The sequence below is a fragment of the Echinops telfairi genome, unplaced genomic scaffold (assembly GCF_000313985.2).
Source record: "Echinops telfairi isolate 266 unplaced genomic scaffold, ASM31398v2 ScPeMD7_9;HRSCAF=40, whole genome shotgun sequence".
NCBI lineage: Eukaryota > Metazoa > Chordata > Mammalia > Afrosoricida > Tenrecidae > Echinops > Echinops telfairi.
The window spans coordinates 59,833,899-59,853,090 of record NW_022103906.1 but is presented as its reverse complement, the minus strand read 5'-3'; the positions used below and the strand labels follow the sequence as shown (position 1 = coordinate 59,853,090).

Below are 19,192 nucleotides of genomic sequence, written 5' to 3'. Positions count from 1 at the left end.
GGCTGCTCCAGCACCCAGGGCTGCATCGGGATAGATCCATGCCGCTTCTCCTTGGGGATGTCTTGTAACTAACTCACCTGCCCTATAAGATCGTTATGAGTCAGAATTGACTCGATGGCAGTGGTTCTAACCTTCCCCTGCTTTTCACTGACGAGCAGTGTAGGCACCCCCCGGGGCAGCCTTACACTGTGCTTGCAGTCTGCTCTGAGCTGCAGCGGATTCAACGGCAATGCATTTGATTTATTGTTGTTGTTGTTTTTAAGTAGAACTTAAAAGGTTTACCACCATGCAAAGTGGTTTTATGTTAAAACCTTCTGCTAGACCCCCCTGCCTTTGGCTTATGGTATAAGGGTCAGATGTAGAGAAACACGCACTTTCTTTGTGGAGAGAAGTCAACCTCGATGGTGGGGAAGGTGAATGTGGAGGGAGGGGGGATGTCAGCTGGGTCTCATTGATGACCGAGTTCACCTGGTCCCTCCAGCCTGTGTGACATGCTTAGGATCCGAAGAACTTCCGATTGCCTTTCTTTTGAAGCAAGTTATTTTGCCAAACCCTAGGGTTTGAACTCTTTATCAAAACATAGCCAGTTATCATTGCATCAATTTGCACTCAAGGCTCCCTCGTGTATAGCCAGGTAGAACTGTGCTCTCCATGGCTGCTGTTTCAGATGTAGGTCGCCAAGCCTTTTTTTCTGAGGGGAATTCAGATCTCCCACCTTCTGTTAGCAGCCGAGCATGTAATTGCTTGCACGACCCACAGACTGATCTTTATTACTGTTAAATACTATGTATTTAGCATGGTGGATGTTAAGTGAATGCTGGCTAATTTAATTAACGAAGCCTGTTTGCCAAATTAATGGAGTATTAGTTGAACTGCACTTGTATATCCAGTCTCTTATTGTGAAGATTTCAAAAATAATACCCACAGCCACTAGAAAGCAGACACAATTGATTTCCCAATTAGGCTAAAAATAATGAGAGAATTAAGCAGCCACATTTTGAGCAACAGTAGAGATATGTGAGTTACTCATAAGAACAAAGAAAACAAAATCAACTCTGACGGTTGTCATCACACTGCTGTTGTCATAGAGTGAGGGGAACAGTTCTTTGCCGGCAGGCTCGAAGTCTGGGTGCCAAGGGGTTACTGTGAATTATTTGGATGATTACAGTATTTGAAGTGTGGAGAGGTTGTTAAAAAGGAATTTTTAAAAAATTACTGTAGGAAGCACTAATTCAAACTCAATTATGCTGTCCTCCAAAAATTCCCAAAGAAATAATTCTTGTTTTCAACACAGTGTGCTATAATGCTTGCTGGGAGTGAGCGTTAGTTGCTTAGTTTATCGGAATGACTGAAATTTCTTTAATGACTTTAATAGTCCATAGTTTGCAGTTTAATTTTATTGGAAGACTAAGGACAATAATTGCTTTCAAGACAGTCTATTGCTTATAAATACTTTTAAAAAAACTATGGTTCACTAAATCGTCAACTAATACAGCAGCTATAGAGTAAGGCATTCTGCCATGTGGCCTTTAAGCATCTTTGAGTTTAATGGGCAGGACCCCAGGGCACTCAGAAGAATATGGAACCAGCTAGCAGCCCGACCCCACCCTGTACTGCCTGCCGGCTGGGGCTGAGTGAAAGGCAAGAAACAGTGTAGTTCTGCGCTGTGCATTCCTTGAAACAGGTCTGTCTTGGAAGAAATACAGCCAGAATGCTCCTCAGAGGCAAGGGTGGTGAGACTTGGCCTCACGTACTTTGGACATGTCATCTATCAGGAGAGACCAGTCTCTGGAGGACGACATCATGCTTGGTAGAGTGGCGGGGCAGAGAAAAAGAGGAAGGCCCGTGCTGAGATGGCCTGACACGGTGGCTGCAACTCCAGGCTTGAACGTAGGAACGTAGGAACCATGGACAGTGTTTCCCACAGGGTTGCTGTGCAGGGGAACCAGCAACAAAGGACAGCATGCTGGGAGGTGCAGAGGTCTCTGACCACCCACAGCCACTGAGTCACTTCTGATGCAGTGACCAGAAGGACAGGGTAAAACTGCCACCTGTGGGTTTCTGAGGATATAACTCTTTACAGGAGTAGAGAGTCTAGTTTTTCTCCCACAGAGAGGCTGGTGATTTTGAACTGCTGACCTTGAGGTTAGCAGTCCAACCCATAACCCATTAGATCCCCAGGGCACCTCTACAGGTCCCTGGGTGGTACAAATGGTATGGGTGACTACTAGCCTCTGCTTTTCTGTGAAGATCTCGTCTGAGAAAAGCATTTGGGGCAGTTCTGCTCTGTAAGGCCCAAAGTTACCAGGAGGTGGAATCTACTCCAGGGCCCTGGGTTTGGTTTGGGTGTTAGTTGTCCTGCAGGCCCCTTGGATCGGGCAAATGGTTTACCCTGAACTTATAACCTAGAGGCCGGCAGTTGGAACCTACTGCGTGGTGCGCAGAAGGGAGGCCTGGCGATCTGCGTCTATAAAAACGACAGTCAAGAAAGCCCTGCGCACCAGTTCTGTACTGCACGGAGCCGCCACCAATCAGAGCGGACTCTGGCCGCGAGTGCGCATGCTTTGTTTGTGGTTTGGGTGTGGAGTGGTTTGCGAGGTAGGATCTCAGTGCGGTCTTCCTTTGCCATTCCCTCCTCCTACTGCTTTGATAGCCTCCACCCGACTCAAGCCTTCCTGACTTATTCTTTCAGACTTTTAGCCATGAGAACCACCCCCTCTTAAAATATACTCTCATTAAAAGAGTTCATTTGGTAAGAGAAATGAACATTTCTTTTTAGGCTCATGATGCTGCCCTGTCTCCCACATCTGACTGCTTTGAATTAACTTGCCACTGAAGTTGATGGAAGTAGTCAGCAGTTTTTGGTTTGGCTCAGCCAGTGACAGACCCTGAACTCTGGGAGATGGAAAGATGGAAAAAGTTTGGGTCCAACCCGGGTTGCTTACAATCACCATTTAGTAATGGAGCAAAACCGTGTGTGCTACCCCTTACATTTTCTAGTTCTTCAATTCAACCTGAATTAATTAACTCTCTCCTGAACATTCTAAAAGGGGAGAAGAGTGGAGAGGACTTAAAAGTAGAGTATATTGGGCATTGGTATTCCGTCAACTCCTAAGTCTTGCTTTTGGCTACTTCTTTCAGGACCGTTGGTTCTTGCTCATATGCTACCACTTGAAATGGTTGAAGGCCGACTAGTTCTTTCTGGTATAATAACTTTATAGTCTTTCCATACAATTATGATGATTCCGGCATCATTCAGTATTTTACCCATAGAATCTTTCAGAATTGCAACTCAAGGCTTGAAGTTTTCCTTTAGTTATTTCAGTTCAAGATAGCTAAGTGTGTTCTTCCTTTTGGCTTTCTCACCCGAGGTCTTTGTACATTCCATTATAATACTTTTCCTTTGTTTGTCTTCTGAAAATTGAAATGTTTCAATAAGCTGGTGAAGCACTGGAAGCACTCACTCTATGCCAAGACATTTGGAAGACAGCTACGAGACCAATTGACTGGGAGAGATCTATATTTGTAGCCACCACAAGAAAGGTGACCCAACAGAATGCTCAAATTATAGGACAGTGTCATTGATACCGCATGCAAGTAAACTTTTGCTGAAGATCGTATAGCAATGGCCGCAGCAGTACATTAACAGGGAGTTGCCAAAAACTCAGGCCAGATTCAGAAAAGGACATGGAACAAGGGATATCATTGCTGATATTAGATGGATCTCGGCTGAAAAATTGACTGTACAAAGGCCTTTGACTGTGTGGATCATAACAAATTATAGATAGCCTTGAGAAGAATGGGAATTCCAGAACACTGCATTGTGCTCATGAGGAACCAAGGGAATACTGCATGGTTTAAAAATCAGGAACGGTGTACATTAGGGTTGTATCCTCTCACCATACTTATTCAATGTGTATGTTCTGCAAATAATCAAAGCAGAACCACAGCACCAGGATTGGAGGAAGACTTACTAACAGCCTGTGATATGCAGATAACAAAACCTTGCTTGCTGAAAATGAAGAAGAATTGAAGCACTTGCTGATGAAGATCAAGGATTGTAGCCTTCAGTATGAATTGCAACTTAATGTAAGGAAAACACATATCCACAACTGAGCCAATTGGTAACATCATGATAAGAGGAGCAAAGGGTCAAATTGTGAAGGGTATCATCTTGCTTGGATCCACAATCAATGCTCCTGGAAGCAGCAGTCAAGAGATCAAACAGCACATTCATTGCATTGGGTAAATCTGCTGCACTAGACTTCTTGAAAGAGTTGAACAGCAAGGGTGTTACTTTGAGGACTAAGATGTGCCTGACCTAAGCCATGGTATCTTCAATCACCTCATATGCATGTGAAAGTTGGACATTTGAATAAGGAACAATTGATACATTTGAATTACGGTGCCAGTGAAGAGTATTGAAAGTACCAAGAGCTACAAAATAGCAAAGAAACCTGTCCTGGAAGCCCCGAATGCTCCTTAGAGGCAAGGACTTTGCCTGGGGTACTTTGGACATATTAGGAGAGACCAGTCCCTGGAGGCAGACATCATGCTTGGTAGAGAGGCAGCACAGACGAGTAGAAGAAGGCTCTTGATGAGATGGATTAACACAGTGGCTGCAACAATGAGCTCATGTTGCAGGACTGGACAGTATTTCGTTCTATTGAACAAAGGGTCGATGTGAGTTGGAACCCAGTACACAGCACCCAACAGCAACAACATTGGCATCACACCTATTTTGTCATATATCGTATTGCATCTTTATTTTAAATGTGCCACTTTTTATGAGGCATAGGGGTAAAGCCTGTAGACAATTATCTTAGTGATCTAGTCCTGCTTAAACAGAAAAGCCTCAAGCGGGGGGCTTAAGCCAACAGAAATGTATTTGTTCACAGTTTCAAATAACTTATGGCCATAGAGTCAATTCTGATTCGTAGCGACCCTGTGGCACAGAGTAGAACTGCCCTGTTGAGATTCCGAGACTGCACCTCTTTACTGGAGTGGAAAGCCTCATCTTTCTCCCACGGAGTAGGTGGTGGTTTTGAATTGCTGATCTTGCACTTGACAGTGCAATGCATAGGAGACTACAAGTCTGAACTCGTGGTGGTGGCTGCAAGGGAAGGCTTCCTCTTTCTGTCCGCACTAGGGGAAAGCTGCTGCTCCTGGGCAGTCTCCATGGGGCTTGGTATCTTTCTTCTGACATGTCTGCTTCTTTTGCTTTCTTGTTTGATCTTTTTTATAGCTGAATTAAGACATCCTCCACCAATACAGCCTCAGTAGCTTAACAGAGACAACCCACTCCTAAATGACATTGCAATTGCAGATATAGAGGATAGACTTTACAATATATTTTGGGGGATACAGTTCATCCCGTAGCATCATGCCCTTTGTCTACCCCCACCCCCACCAAATTCATGTCCTTCCCTTACGCAAAACACATTTACCCCCTTGCATCATTTCAAAGTTCTCAACCTGCAGGCTAAAATCTCATCTTCTGAATCATCTACATCCAATATGGGTGAGACAATAGGCATATTCCATTATGAGGCAAAATTCCTTTTCATCTCTGAACTGTGAAATCTAGGATACAAATTACCTGCTTCCAAAGTACAATAATGAAACATCTGCATAAGGCAGATGTTTCCATTACAAATGAGAGAAATTGGAGGGAAAGAAGGTATACAAGGTTCCAAGCAAGCCTAAAGCCCAGCAGAACAATTTACATGAGCTCTCCAAGCTTGAAAATAATCCTGTGTTCTTTGGGACCATCTGGGCAGTGGCCCTGTCCTCCAGGCTCTGCATGTCGGCCAGGCCTTCTAGGTTCTGGGTGTGGCTGCTCATCTTTGGGCTTCATTGAGCTTCAGCTCTGCCCCACGTGCCCTTGGAGAGGGTAATCCTACTCTGTCTGCTTCGGGGGACCTAGCCTCCTAGTGATGGCCCGATTTACCCCTTCAGCTTCGCAGGCCAGTTCTTCTGCACCTTGGACATAGTAGCTCTGCCCCTCAGTTGTCAGGGGAGCCCCCCATCTTCCTGATACCCCTTAATGGCAAGCCTACTCTTTTCAGAACTGAGTTGGTGAAGATTGGACTTTGAAACATAGGAGGCGGTGGCCCTACCTTCGAGAGCTATACTGTAGACCCACTCTTTGAAACTGAGAAGCTCTGCTTCTCGTCCACCTTCCAACAGTTATTCTTCCTGCTGAGTTGCAACAGGGATGGCTGCTTTCTTTTCTTGGAGGACAGCAGATGGAGCTCCTTTGGCCTGTTTATTGGTTGTAGAGTTGCGAGAGGCAGATAGCATCCTTTCTCCGTCCTGGACTTCCCTTTGTTGTTGAAGCTGATGGTTTTTATGCTGTTTGATCTTAGAAAGACAGTTCTGTAGAAGAGTACAATGCTCAAGACAGGCATTTTCTAGTTAAACTAAACTCTTGTTTGGTTTAAAGAAGACTGGGGATATTTTTGGCTTAAAGTTTAAGATTATAGCAAGGCAATAGTTTTAGGGGTTCATTCAGCTTCCATGGCCCATAAAAGTCTGGATTTCATGAGAATTTGAAATTCTGTTCCATATTTTACACCTGTTTGATTGGGAAAGTTCTACAGAATAATTGACCAAAATGTTGAGCATGGATAGCCAGGCAATCTGTTCGGTTTTGGTCTCATGGCAAACGAGGTCATTGTTCTTGGAGGCAATTGGGCACACATTCCATTCCCTCAGACATGCTACAGTATGGATGACCTGTGAAGATAGTATGCCGAGTGAAATAAGTCCATCACAAAAGGACACATACTATAAACTTCACTTATAGAAAAAGACAAGAGTGAGAAAATATATAAAGACCACAGTTTATTCATGGTTACCAGAGATGAAGGGGAAGGGAACATAGGGTAGTTATTGTTTATAGAGCAGAGTTTCAGTTACAGTGATGGAAAATTCACAATGATTAAGGGTAATGGTTGTACAGTTAATTGTCCAGTAAGTTGTACACTAGTAAAATGCTAAAGTGATGACTATTTTTAAAAAATCATCTTATTGGGGGCTCATATAACTCTTATCACAATCCATACATACATTAATTATGTGAAGCACATGTGTATATCCGTTTCCCTCATCATTCTCAAAATGTTTGCTCTCCATTTAAACCCTTGGTATCAGCTCCTCATTTTCCCCCTTCCTCCTCGCTCCCCTCCCTCATGAACCCTCGATAATTTATAAATTATTATTATGTTGTCGTGTCTTACACTGTCTGATGTCTCCCTTCACCCACTTTCCCACTGTCCGTCCCCCAGGGAGGAGGTTATATGTAGATCCTTGTAATTGGTTCCCCCGCAGTGATGGCTATTGTGTGGTAGATACTTTTATACTGACCAAAAGAAGATCACCTGCTAAGGCTCCGTATGAACACCCAAACATGGCTAGGATTTAGTTTCATGGTTTAGAGACTTACAGTCATGGTGTCCTGGGACATCTCAGAGCTTCTTTGAGCCTCCTAGCTCTTGCTAGGCACCTGCTCTTGCGTTCCTATTCGAGATTGGATTGGAGTAGTGAGGTGCCTGGGTCTCAGAAGCTTGCAAGTAGCCATCCGAGGCATGCACCCCATTACTGTAAATGAAACTCAGTGCTCCATCCACAAGAACAACCCCATCTCCCTTCTCTTTCTTCCCTGTGAACCATTACTAAACAGTGGCCTTTATATATCTGCCTGCTGCTGTCTTCTGATGTAGGTGAAGTTGTGTTGTGATTGACTTGTTTCACCCATCAAAATGTCTTTAAGGTCCATCCATCTGTCGCTGAGTAGCATTTCATTACGGACATGTTCCACATTTTGTGTATTCATCTGTTGGTGGGCATTTAGCTGCTTTCCGCCATTTGCAGATGGCAGTGCTTGAACACGGTGTCCAGTGGTTGCCAGTGTCCCTGCTTTCTTACCCACTGGGCCCTTCCCTAGGTGTGGAGTAGTATTTCAGTGTCATTTTGATTTGTATTACTCTGACAGCCATGCTACTGTATATACTTGTTTATAAGCTGGGTTTTTCAGCACATTTTTAATGCAGTTTTTGTAGTGAAATTAGGTGCCTTGGCTGATATTCAGGTCAGCTTATACTTGAGTATATACGGTAAGCATCTTTTCATTTGTTTAGTAGCCATTTGAATGCTATCTTTGGTGAAATGTCCATTTTGATTCTATTGTCCATTTTGAAAATTAGGCTATTTGTCTTTTTCTTGTGACCTTCTTGAAATTTTTTGTGTACTCTTTTTGTCTTAGAGAAATGGTTTCGGAAGATATTCTCCTAATGGAAAACTGATCTTTGAACTCTTTTGTTAAAGTCTCTTATGAGGTCGTGTGTTTATTTAGTTTCTGTGCTTTTGTCACTGTATCAGGTGAGCCATTGTTAACAGCGAGGCCTGCCAGTCTTGCCCTCCTGTATTTTCTCCTAAGAATCTTAAGGTCTTAGTTTGAACATTTAGACCCTGAATCCATTTTGAATTTGTGTTTGTGTATGATGTGAGGCATGGATCCTGTTTTAAATGTTTGCATTTTAGAAATCCTTGGGGGCAGGGCCCTCTCCCTCTGGTCAATACTTACCCCCTTTCTCTGCTTCTGCAACCACATTTCCAGTCAGACCCCCACCACCCTCACCACCACCACACACACAGAGTGAACCTTTTGTGGTGCTGAGTGTTTATTGGCAGCAGGTTTTACTACAAGCTCCCTGCCCTGCTCGGCAGGGCTGCTTATAGCTCAGCTGGCACTCGGGAATCAGAGGCACGCTTTCCTCTCTGTCAGGAGGGCGGGGACTTCCCACTGCCCAGACGAATAACTGCAGCTTATTGATTTCAGAGTCCCAGCAGCCAACCTTGTGGTGGTTAGGGGAACAGTCTCCACGTCCAGAAGCTAGCTGCGCTGTAGGGAGTTTTCTGCAGGAGTTCGTATCAGTCCAGCAGCAGACCGTCCCACGTAGGAAAGGGGCTGGCATGTCCCGCATGTTCCCGAGGGAGGCGGGTCTCGTTGCTGTCAGACGGTGGCTGTACCTGCAGTGTCCACTCAAGGTGCCCGGTTCTCAGCTCACTGCAGCATCAGTCAGTGTTCCTCAGTGCAGCCCCAGCTGGTGGGACAGGCAGAGCTGAACTGGCCTCCGGGGACATCTGCCCTATTGCTCCTGGAGGTCTGATCTTGGAGGTACACAGGCAGGCAGGCAAGTGTTGGTCCTGAGAACTGACTCCAGGGTGGTCATTTGCAGCAGCCTGGCAGCTGGCACTGTCCAGGTTGGAAGGTGCTGGCACACCCTGACTGGACCTCTGGGAGTGGACTGGCTCATTCAGATCAGAAGCTTAGCCTCCTGCTGCTCTCTTTGCGTAGGCAAGCCGAGTGTCAGGGAATCAGGCTTTTTCCCCTGGCTGGGGTCACTTTTCTGGGTCATAATAGCAGGAGATTCAGGCACAGTTGAGGGAAGTGATTTAAAATCATCGACTTGTTGATTTTTTGCCTGTCTGCAGTTCCCTGCTGTTGTCTTCTGCCCCTTAATTTATGGTATCCTCAAGGCTGAGGGCCACTGTTTGTGGGGGCTGTCCTTCCAGACCCTCCAAAGGTAATTTGGGTTTACTCTCAGACCCATGCCGAGCAGTGCGGAGATGATGGGGGACTCATGTGGTTTGGGAACTGGGCGGCCACTGCTCTCTTTTACCTTTGCAGAATGGCTTTCTGTGAGGCCGCCAGCTCCTCCTCTCATGTGTGTGTGTGCATGTGTGCATGCGTGCATGCACACCTGCAGTCTCAGCTCTTGCACAGCTGTACCCGGGGTGCTGGCACGCTGGCTTTCCTTGTGCGCCGTAGCTCTTGACTTGGCGCTCTTGTGGTCCCCAATGGACTTGCCCTAGAGGAGCCCGTGAGCCAGTTGCAGAAGGCCACATAGCAGCCAGTGTACACCTGGGGTTGTCAGCTGGGAAGCACGAGGCACCGTGCTTCTGCGCGCTCCTGGGGTACCGGGAAAGGTAGCCTTCAGATGAGCACTACCAACGGGTGCAAGGCATACTGCCTGTCCCGGAGGCCTGTGCAGCTTCTCGACAGTACCAGCTTCGCTTCACCCTCAAACAGGAAGGGCTGGTTTCCCTTCCGCTGAAACAAGTATAAAATGTTCACGCTGGCACATGGTTTCACTTGAAGTGTTGGCCCTCGTCAACTCAGCGCCTTGATTGATTCCCTCATTCAAAGTGATTGGCTTCTCTCCATCCTGTTGATATGGAAGTAGACTTTTGTCCAGGTTTTTAATAATTCCTCACTGGGCTCAGTGCTTTCTTACCCCGATGGTGTATGAATGGGCAAGTGACCCTTCGGGATGGAGTCTGGACTGTGACATGAACTAGACCCCAGGGCTCGGTCCATGTCCTCAAACAGGCTGGGGAAAGATAGTGTGCCCTCTTTGGTTGTCTGCAGGGACCTCCACAATGAAGAGTAACTCTCCTTTTAGATGGTCTCCTCTTCTCCCACAAACAATTTGAGGTAGGAAAAGACAGACGTGGAAAACAGGGATTAAGAACAAGGAGGGCTCTTCTCTGAAAGAGAAAACCCACTGCCACCGAGTCGATTTCCACGGAGATTTGAAAGACATAGAGGATTCAAAGGTCGTAAACCTGGTAGCGGCGCCGAGAGCCTCCTCTTTCTCTTGTCTAGTGGCTGATGGGTTTGAACCATTGACCACTAACCAGCAGGGCAACTATTGGTGAGAGGCAAAGAGAAAGTGACTTTAATTGTCATGTTTCCTTTTCTTTTTTTTTTTTTCAAAATTTCCTTCCAATCTGATAACTTTAGAATTTTCCTCTCACAAGGCTCTTCACTCATTAACTAAATACCGGTAATTCACCAGGTTGGCAATGAGTGTTGTCTGAAGACCCCAGCAGGTACATGAATCAATCCAAGTCCGAGGAACCAGCCCGGAGGGAGAGTAAATCTCTTAAGAGAAAGATTTGTGTGCGGCTTTCTTGGCTTTCCACCCATACCCCCAGCTATGTAATCCTGACAGGATTTCATATTAGTCCTGCTTAGTCAGTGGCAAAATCTTCAATTAGCCGAGGTTGGCTCATTTGGTCGTATTCCCAAAGAACGGAGAGCCAGGAGGTAAGAATCCAGAATCTTCTCATGTTGCTGTGGGCACAGGCCTTCAGCTAGTTAGTCCAATCCTGGAATTGCCCATCGTTGGGAGAAAGTTACTCAAAACAATCAACTTTCAACCCAGAAAACATCCCCACAAGTATAGAAGAGAACGAAACATTTTATGATCAAATAAGCAATAATGTGGCGCTTCACGGCAGTGCACGAAAGAGGCTGCTGAGACAAAAAGGAGTGTTAGCTTGTGCAGCAAAGAGGACAGAGCATTACAGTCGCATTTCCCAGGTAATACCGTTAGTTTTCTGGTATCACTGTGGTGGCAGGTAGATGTGCAGTTTGTGGCTAATCTCCATCCAGGAAAGATAAGGAAGGGACACCTGAAATTAGCTGTCAGAGTGGTGGCTGCCGGACCCCGGAGGAGACAGCTTAGGTTTACATGCTTTTCAGAGAGACCAAGGAAAGACAGACCTAAAAGTTCTCTAGAGCACATCCTGAAGGAGGGAGCCAGAGCCCACCCATTCCCTTATTCGCGACAGATAGAACGAAAACCCTCTTTTCCCAGTTTGTATTTTTCCTGGTAGTATCCTGGATGAGCGTCTGGAACAGAATGAAGGGATATTAGGTATAAACTAAGGAAATCTGAATGAAGGATGGGTTTTAGGTAATAATAATGTGCCACTATTGGTTAGTTAGCAACTATATCATTCTAATTAAAGAAACAGGCATGGTATATATGATAACACTTCATACTATCTTCTCTTTTGCTCTATAATCCAAACGTTTCTAAACATAAAGGTTATTTACAAAATGAAAACAAAACGACAACCAGGAGTGCATTTCTGAAGTACAAGTGTACCCTTGTGGTTGTGAGGTGCCACTGAGTCAGCTTTCAACTCCGTGTGTGAGAGAGAGAGAGAACTTTATATCAAGAAGTAATTATGCATCAGTAAAGCATCCTAGCCCAGATCAAGTCCATAAGTTCGATATTAGCCCATATGTCCGAAATTAGCCCATGAATTCCTCATCAGATTCACGCAACACATGCAATGATGCTGAATGCAGGAAGATCACGGGCCAGAGGGTAGAAGGTATTGTGGACCCCGTGGCAGTGGAAGCATCTTAAACGTGCAGGGTTTCACGTGTCTCCTCCAGCTCTCTGAGTGTCTCAGCAGCAGGAAAGAAAAGGCCAGCTTTCAACTCTTAGCAACCCATGTGACCAGCTAGAGTTGCCCCACCTGGTTTTCTGAGCTGTGGTCTTCATGGGTTGGGTTACGTGTTGGCCTGTTAAGCGCAAGGTCGGCAGTTTGAAACCACCAGCTGCTCATGGGAGCAAGCAGAGGCTTTCTTTTCCCTCGAAGAGGTACGGTCTTGGAAACCCACAGGGGTGGTCCTAGCGTGTCCTGAAGGGGCTGTGAGTCAGTATCAACTGGATGGCAGTGAGTTTGGAGTTTGGGGATCTATGGGATTTTTCAGGTCTTTCTCACAGAGGTACTGGGTGGGTCTGCACCTCCAAATTTAAATTGGCAACTCAGATTTTCACCGTGTTTCCAGGGCTCCTGACACTGACTAGACTGTGTCATTAAGGGTTTGCCCTCCCTTTTTCTCTTGTTGTGACGTGCGTAAAGCAGGCGTAAAGCAGGAGGGCAGACTGTGGCTTTGCTTCTCCTCACTTCTCTTCCAATGAAATGCAGCAGTTACCTACCCTTTTCAGAATCCACTTTTCTGTGCAGTGTCTGGACCTCACTGCAGTTGACATCGCACTGCCATTGAGTTGATTCCAACTCATGGTGACCCTGTAGGACAGACTAGAACTTTCCCTTTGGTTTTCTGAGACTTGACATTTCTAATGGAGCAGATCTTTCTCTGGAGAGACTGGTGGGTTTGAACTGTTGACCTGGGGGTTAGTAGCTCACTACACAGCCCAGTCTATGCTGCCAGGGATTCCTTTGCAGTTGAAACAGATTCTGTTATTCCTAGGATGAGAGTGAGTTCCCCAGCCAAGCCAATGAAAAACAGGACATGTATAAGGTGGATATGGGCCAGAAAAAGAAAACAAATATTTTCCACTAAAGGAAAGCAATGGAAAAATGGCACAAGGCACAAGGGGTGGAAATTTTGCAAGTTTAGCCTCATTTTTCTTGCAGGGAACCAAGGTGTATCCATGGTAACCCAAGTTTGTCTGGCAGGGTCTGCAGTAGGAATTGTGTGGTCTATGGTAACCCAAATTTGTCATACAGGGCCTGCAGTTGGAATTGTGTGGTTCGCAGACTGTTCAACGAGACGCAGGTCACCTATTGAAGTGCCAGGTACCAGGCACCTCTAGTCACATTCGATCTTTGAAAACTCCCACACAGGGCCATAAGACAGGCGGTTAAATCTGAGCCTTTTGAGATGTCCTATTTATTTATTCACATTGTGCTGGTAGAAGTATTGTTTTCCAATAGTTGGAGATACTGAGTTTCTGGTGGTACATGGGTAGTATTTGTACAATTGTAAAGCTAATGATGATCAGGTAGAAAGTAATTTTGTGCATTATTTATACTCTACAGAGCTGCTACCACTCATCTGTCAGTTTGTCGGACTGTAGCAGTTTGTGTGCTACTGGAAGACACCCCACTGTATTTCATATCCCCCATGGTGAACAGGTCTCTGTGGGGCTTCCAGACAAGGAAAACAGACTTGTGGAAGGCAGGGGTGGGGTTGGGGTGGGGAGGCCTGTGAAACAGCAGAAGACATTGTTTGATATAGTGCTGAAGAGGGAATCTCAGCTTGGAAGGCACATACAACTAGACTGGGGAAGCGGTGTCTCCTCAAAATAGAGTTAACCCTCCTGAGGTGGATGGAATGAAGCTTTCAGGACCTTCATTTTTGGATGGAACACGACACAAAATGAAAACTCACACTTGCAGACATCCATTAGTAGTTAGAATATGAAATACATGAAGTGATACGTTAATCAAATAATATTCAAATAGACACTAACCATTTTTACCAAAGGTGACGATTATTACCAACTTCTTCATCTGGAATTAATCAGACATGCAGTCAATCAAGATGTGTTAGCAAGTACTAATGACGAATGAGAAAGAAGCTAAGACAATTTCAGCAGTTGGAAAATATGGCCTTGGTGATAGACAGGCTGCTGGAAGTTGCATGATAAGAATGTTGCAAGACCAATAACCTATTCATTGGAAATACCTCTTGTTTTCCAACAACATTAACTGTGACTACATGTGGACTTTATCAGATGGACTATACAAGAAGCACATCAATAATATCTATGGAAAGAGATGGTGGAGAAGCTCAGTGCCATCAGTCAGAACCAGGTCAGGGGCCATCTGTTGAACAGACTAAAATGTTCCTAAGCAAGTTCAAGTTAAAGCTGAAGAATATTAAAATAAGTTTATGAGAGTCAAAGTAGCAAGCACCTTTAGTATATTCCGCCTGAATTTAGAGATAATTTCAAGGGTAGATTCAATGCATTGTATACCAATGACTGAAGAGCAGGTGAGTTGTGGGATGGCATCAAGGACATCCAACATGAAGAAAGCCAAAGGTCATTAACAAAACAGGAAAGAAAGAAAAAACCAACATGGATGGCCGAAGAAACTCTGGAACTTGCTCTTCAGCATAGAATAGCTAAAGCAAGTGGAAGAAATGGTGAAATAAAAGAGCTAAAAAGAAAATGTCAAAGGATAGCTTGAGAGGACAAAATAAACTATTAGAGTAAGATGTGAATGACCTGGAATTAGAAAACCCAGAGGAGGAAAAACATGTATGGCATTGCCCAAGCTGAAAGAGCTGAAGAAAAAAATTCAAGCTTCAAGTTGCAATATTTAAGGATTCTATGATGAAGATAAATGCACCTTCAGTGTTTTACGACTCAATGTAAATGCAACAGAAATCCTCACAACTAGACCAGTAAACAACATCATGATAAATGGCGGAAAGATTGAAGCTGGCAAGGATTTCATTTTCTTGGATAATCAATGCCTGTGGAAGCAGTAGTCATGAAATCAAATGGCAGATTATTACATTGGGCAAAACTACAAAAAAAGAGACTCTTTTCAAGTGTTAAAGAACAAAGAAACCTGCTTGGTATAAAAGAGGGAGACACTTGTCAAAATGGATTGATACTATGGCTGCAACCGTGGCCTCATTCAGCACAGTAATTGTGAGGTTGGCACAGAACCACTCAGTGCTTCGTTCTGTTGTGCATAATGTCCCCACGAGTTGGAATTGACTCTGGCACCTGTGTCAGCAACATGGGCAAAATAGTGAATGATGCTGGAAACATCAGAAGAAGATGGCAAGAATACACAGAATCATTACAACAGCAAAAATTGGTGGACATTCAATTATCGCATGAGATCACTTATGATTACTAACTGGTGGTATTGGTTGAGAGAGTCCTAGCTCCATTAAATGCATCAGTGAAAAACAAGACTCTAGAGTTGCTGGAATGTACCAATTGCGATGTTTCAATGCTAGACGTGCTCATGTGTGTATGCCATGACATTTGGAAGACAGCTGCGTGGTGAACTGCATGGAAGAGATCCGTATTTGTGCTCATTTCTAGAATAGTGCTTCAGTAGAATAAAGAGAAATCATTTTGCTGAAGATAATTAAAAAGTGGCTGCAATAGTACATTGAAAGGGAGTTGTCAGAGATACAAGCCAGATTCAGAAGAGACCAAAGAGTGGAAAGCCGAGACCACCACGAAGGTTTTTTTATTGACTAGGCAAAGGCACTTTACTATATGGATTATAAAAAGTTATGGATAACATTGTGTGAAGAATAGGAGCTCAAAAACAGTGTATTGTGCTCTTGCAGAACCTGTACATAGACCAAGAGACAGGTATTTGAACAGAGTAAGGGCATCCTAACTGGTTTAAAATCAGGAAAGGTTGTACATCGGGGGTCTATCCTTATTGATTAGTAGCAAATCATCCGAGCAGATGGATTTTGTGAAGATTGCCTGCATGCCGTCAGGATGGGTGGAAGTCACACTAACCCCTTGCGAGATACAGGTGACACAGCCTTGTTTGCTGAAAGTGAGGAGACCGATGAAGATGAAAGATTACAGCGTCTTAGATGGATTATACCGCAACAGAGAAATCCGCCCAGCCGGACTACTAGCAACACCGTGATAAGTGGAGAAAATCAATTGTCAAGGATTATTATTTTACTAGGACTCACAAGCAACGCCCATGAATGCATAACTCAAGAAACCAGGTGTCTTGTTCCACTGTGCTAATCTGCTGCAAACGACCTCTGCAAAGCCCTCGTTCAAAACCAAAGATGACACTTGGAAGACTGCAGCTGCCTAGTGTGAATGTACAAGTTGGACAATGAACAAGGAAGACTCAAGAAGATGAATTGATGCATTAGGATCATGGTGTCATTGAAACTGCTGAATGTACTCTTGGCTGCCAGGACCAAGAACAAATCTTTCTTGTAGCAAGTATAACCTGAATGGCGAGTTAGCAGCCAGAATGGCAAGGGTTGGCTTTACTTCCTTTGGCTGCATTAGGATGTCTGGGAGAAGAACCTGTGTTTGGGCAAGTGGTCGTCGGTGAACAGAAGGAGTCCCCTCAGTGAAGAGGATTGGCACTGTGGTTGCAACATGTTGAAGATGGTGAGGGATTGGACAGCATTTTCTCTGGGACTCCATCAGACCCGACTGGACAGCACCCAGCGGTGACTATAAAGCCGGTGCCCTTCACAATTGAGAGTGTGTCACAAGGAGTTGTGAAGGGCTAATAAGTTTGCTCTGTAAAAACAGTAGCCCTGATAGTGGGAAAGAAATCGGGTTTTAAGAGAATATTAGCGAGTAGCCCAGTCTTATGCCATCCACAACAATCATTGCTCTCCGTGCATCCACGGTTGCTGCTCCTGTGTCCATCTATCCCACTCAGGGTCTCTCTTTCTGTCCTTGACCCTCACTCTCCCAAGCAGGATGCTCTTTTCCAGGGATCAGCCCCTCCTGATAACGTGCCCAAGGTCCATTAGAGTGAGTCTCCCTGTCTTTCTTTCTAAGGAGAATTCTTCTAGGTTTACTTCTTTGAAGACAGATTTGTCTGTTTGCCTGGCATTCCATCCTATATTCTTTGTCAACACCATCGTTCAGAGGTATCGACCCTTCTTCAGTTTAACTCATTATTGTCCAGGCTATGAGGCAATTGAAAATACCGTGGGTTCTGTCAGGTGCATTTTAATTCTCAAAGTGACAACTTTGCTTTTTAACACTTCAAAGTGGTCTTTTGAAACACATGAAGCGAGTGTAATATGTCACTTATTTCTTGAGTTCCCTAGATGTTGATTATAGACCCAAGTAAATTAAATCCCTGACAGATTCAGTGTTTCCTTGTTATCATGATGGCCCTTTGCTTTTTGGTCCAGTTGGGAATAATTTTGTTTATGTGAGGTGTAATCTACACTGGAGGCTGGTCAGCATTCAGCAAGCAAGGTTGTGTCATCTGCCTGCTGCAGGTTGTTCAGTGAATCTTCCTTCAATCCTGATAACCATGATCTTTATTTACTTCTTTAAAAACCATGGTTAGATGCCACCAAATAGGTGGCAATGCCTTAACTGTGCGCGTGTTGTAAGGCCCAAGGGCCTCTTCCCTCCTTGTCAAGGGGAGTGCTAACCTTCTCTCCTTTCATATCACACCCATGATCTTTATAGAGAGCAGTTGACTGGATTATTTGGTGAGCCTACAGATGGGGGGTTCAGGTAGAAATTTTAGCCTTAAAGGAATGTACGCAGTATTTTGTATTAGCATCTGAATCGACCCAGCTGTAAGTAGTGAGTGTAGGTTTGGGAGAGCGACTGGCAGACGTGTGGGGGTCCCTGCTGTTTCTGTGAGAATGAGTTTGTCAGGACTTGGTAGGCAGAGGGGTTTCTCCTTCAGCATCGCTGTTGCCACCTCTGCGCTACGTGCTGTGTTTTCTCAGGTGGCCTAGTTGTGTTGCTCACCAGCTCTGAGTGTGAGCACTCACAACAGCAATGCATGCTGAGTTAGGGAGACAATCACTAGTGTTGGTTTACACTAGCGAGTGTAAACCTTAGTAGCGTACTGTGGAATGAATGTGCTACACACTTTATTGACATTTCTCCAGTCTATGTGGAGGTAATTTTACCAAATTACCTTGCTAACATATAAAATGTGGTAGACAACATTTACTGCAAAGGATTTGCGTGGCACACAGTTTTATTTAGTCTAAAAGCTTAATCTACTTAATCTTCCTTTAGTGTTAGAATTTCCAAGAGAGAGAAATGAATGTCAACTTTTTTTCCCTCTGACATGTGACAGTGAGTGAGCATGTGGAATCCGTTTTGTACATGGTACTGAGTTTTGTCAGCTCGCTGGTATAGGTGTGATTTGGGGGGGCTGTCATGATTCTGTCCACACTCTGTGTTTTCACTTTGTCTGCTGATTACTAAGGTGTTTGAGGCGATTGAATTAGGTGAAGCTGATCACTGCTGGCTTTCCTCATTCCAGCTAGGTGACCCAGTGAGTGACATGTGACAGTATGACTATAACTGGTATTTAAATTGGCTGCATGTTTAACATAACACGAATGTCTTGGTTCGTGTTCCAGAGCCAAGGATTACAAAGCTAACCTGGTGGCTGCACATACCTTTGACTCCTTATTTCACCCTCACAAAGTGTGCTTGTACAATGTGCAGAGCTACTTGGCTAGGCGATTCCCCAGTGCCTCGCATATAAAGAGCATTTGTGTGTGTGCATCTGTAACATTTTCTTATCATTAGTTTCAAGTCAGCGGTGGATGGAGACATTTGGATGTGGATCATTCTTCTGTGTTTCCAATGGAATTTGCTTGCCCTCATGGGGTACTCGGTAGTACAATGGTTAAGTGCTTGGCTGCTAACCACGAGGTTGGGAGTTTGAGCCCACCCGTCAGCTCCACGGGAGAAAGGCCTGGCGAACTGCTCCCATAAAGATTACAACCCTAAAAGTGGTATTTACTCTGTCACATGGGCTGTCAGAAATAACTCACCAGCTTCTGCCAGCACCATCAGTGGTCGTGCACCATCCGTACCCCCCAGTGAACTGTGAG

The 19,192-nt window shown here is 44.7% G+C and overlaps 1 protein-coding gene and 1 non-coding gene across 2 annotated transcripts in view; one reads left to right on the top strand and one right to left on the bottom strand.

The window, feature by feature from the left end:
- Positions 1–19,192, top strand: part of WWC2 (WW and C2 domain containing 2) — a 262,995-nt gene that overhangs the window by 7,114 nt on the left and 236,689 nt on the right. The gene's annotated exons all lie outside the window — the stretch shown is intronic.
- On the bottom strand, positions 17,655–17,780 carry LOC115868387. The gene has a single exon (XR_004045560.1). It is a non-coding gene; the product is annotated as a U6atac minor spliceosomal RNA (small nuclear RNA).